Genomic DNA, 2,949 nt, shown 5'->3' with positions numbered 1-2,949 from the left:
AGGTCTCTCTGTCCATCACCAACTCCCGGAGTCCACCCAAACCCATGTCCATTGAGTATACATGTCCGCAAAAATATTTAATCACTGTATAGACTTTTTACAATACTTCTTTGTATCTGATTTAAGATTAGAGGATACATCGTAGTATATGATAGTCCTTTATTTTGTTTTATGAGTTCTGAAAATTTGTTTACCACACAAAGAATCTGAATTGAATGCTAACATACCTCCATTTTTAAAGCTTATATAACTGTCTAAGCCCAATATTGCTGAAAATATCACAGAATATTGGAAATTGTTAACATTGTTCTGGAATCTATCTAAAATATTTTGAACTAGATGCATGAAAAGGGGTCTAGACATAAGGGTGAATAATATATCATATGTTCAGTTTATGTTTTGTTTTTGAAATTTCTTTTTACACATAAACACATTTTAGATACAAAAAAACTCATTGTGATAGCTAACATAGAAAAAGCATTAATTATTTTTTTGGTTCGCTATATGATTTAGTGAGCCATTTCTCAATTCATTTAGTCATAAAAGTTCAACAATGAACTAATTGCAATATATTGAACTATAATCCAATTACTTTAAAAGTGATTCCATTTGAGATGTAGGTTTTAACTAAACTTATGGTAATTATTTTGCAATTCATACATATATTAAATCATCACACTGTATACCTTAAGTTTACATATATTACATGACAGTAATATCTCAAAGTAGAAAAAATTTTATTAAAAAATAAATTTTGGTCCTGGGCCACATTTATGCATAATAAAATTGTAACAATTTATAGCAATGTTACTGAATTTCAAATATCCTTTCAAAAAATAATTACAGTGTATTTTATCTCATCCCTAAATATAGTACTTTTACATGATTTTATTTTATTTTTTGTTTTGTTTTTTAAAAGGATTTTTATACTATATTAAAAAACCACAAAATAAAAAAGGGATCAGTCAACATATCTTAGAAGTCCTTACACAGTCTCTGCACCCACAGCCAGGAAAGGCCCCCTGATGCCTTGTTCTCCTCTGCTCACTCTGCAGCTCGCTGAAGGATCGCTGGAGATGACTCAGGCTCTAGTTTTTAAAATCAAACTTGTTCTGCCAAATCCAGGACCCTGAATTTATCCAAATTGTAGAAACATGCTTTGACCACCCGTCCACCAAAATACCTCCCGTTCAGATCAACAACATCTTTAATTGCTGACTCAACCCTCTCGAATTCTAAAAATATTCGTACTGCTTCATCATCAGGGGCGCCAGAAAGTTCAAATATCACACACTTTCCAACTTTGCCATATTTTTCACACTCTTCCTTGGTTTCTACTTCCAAGTCTTCATCCACCTCTCCTGCACCAACCATGTTCCTGAGTAGGACCACTTTGGTAGGACACTTAAGTATTTCAGTTAATGGATTCGAATCCGACTTCTTGGCTGCGTCTTTCTCGGTGGCGTCACCCACGATGATCTTGCCGCCCCGCTTGCTGGTCTTCTCCACCGACAGCGCTGTGCTCAGGCCCTGCTCATGCTTCCCGAGACCCTGGCCTTCCCGGAAGCCGTACTTCTGCGTGATTTTATGTGCTACCGTGCCCCCCATGTTGGTGAGGAAGGAGTTGCCAGGGCCGGTTGGGGATCGGGGTCTGTCTTGTTCCTCATACACTGGGGGAGCGATAGCAGCTTTGGAAGACTGTGAGCGAGGTCGTGAATCCTCTTCATAAGGGAAGTCTCGGGGTAACTCTTTGTCCTTCTCCACAAGAGACGTGGGAGGTGCAGTGGCAGCTCCGCCCATACTTCTTTTCCTCCTCTCTCGCTCATAATCTTCATCTTCATCAGAATCTGGATCGGGTCGCCTGGAAAACCCACTAGCTTCATGTCTGTCTTTACGCCTCTTTTCTCTCTCTTCTATTTCCTTCTGTCTTTCCAGCTCCTGCTGCCTCTGTCGCTCCTCTCTTTGGCGCTTCACTACTTTCTCATAATCGTTAGGAAACATGGGATCATATTCATCAGCTAAGGGGATCAAAACTTCTCCTGCAGAAAACCCGCACGTTGGCGTCGGTGCGCCGCCGCGGCCCGGGAGTGTCAGCCGGGCGCGTTGGCACTGAACTGAGATGTCCCTGTACGATGATCTGGGAGTGGAGACCAGCGACTCAAAAACAGAAGGCTGGTCCAAAAACTTCAAACTCCTGCAGTCTCAGCTCCAGGTGAAGAAGGCAGCTCTCACTCAGGCCAAGAGCCAGAGGACAAAACAAAGTACAGTCCTTGCTCCAGTAATCGACCTAAAGCGAGGCGGCTCTTCAGATGAGCGTCAGATCGTGGACACTCCGCCGCACGTGGCCGCAGGCCTCAAGGACCCTGTTCCCAGCGGGTTTTCTGCAGGAGAACTTTTACATGATTTTAATAGAGCTATCTACCCCAAATTTAAAATAAATATAATATTTATATTACATTCAAGCATATGTCTCTGAACCTTTACAGGTACATATTCTATTCATTCATTCAACATTTCCTTAATAGACATGTGGAATATCGATCTTAAAATACACTGACTTTGGAAATACTGTTTAGACTATGAACAGACCAAACACACATTCTATGTGTGCTATCATATTTAACATGATATAGCATTATATACATTAATGTTTGGACTCTGTCTCAGGACTCTAATAAAATCATACTTCATGATAGCAAATTTACTTGATGTATAATCAACAAATCTGCATTTTCCATTAAAATTTATTTTCATTTCACTGACAATACTAACTTACACACTAAATATGTATGCTAACACAGAGACTAAATTTGCAGGTGCTAACATTCTGAACATTTATTTTATCTAAGAGTAGCCTCAGATTTAAGTAGTTAACTGATGCCATGTATATGATCATTGGTTGCTCCATATGTGAAGATGTATTTTTCTCTAAATGACACATTTTTGTTT

At 39.1% G+C, this 2,949-nt stretch overlaps 1 pseudogene; it reads right to left on the bottom strand.

Moving 5' to 3' along the window:
• Positions 1–1,013: 1,013 nt before the first annotated feature.
• Positions 1,014–2,046, bottom strand: LOC136168974 (splicing factor 45 pseudogene; annotated as a pseudogene).
• Between the last annotated feature and the right edge of the window lie 903 nt (positions 2,047–2,949).

The sequence above is a fragment of the Muntiacus reevesi genome, chromosome 5, assembly GCF_963930625.1.
Source record: "Muntiacus reevesi chromosome 5, mMunRee1.1, whole genome shotgun sequence".
Taxonomy (NCBI): Eukaryota; Metazoa; Chordata; class Mammalia; order Artiodactyla; family Cervidae; genus Muntiacus; species Muntiacus reevesi.
The sequence above is the reverse complement of the archived record's forward strand: the minus strand, read 5'-3'. Positions and strand labels throughout refer to the sequence as shown.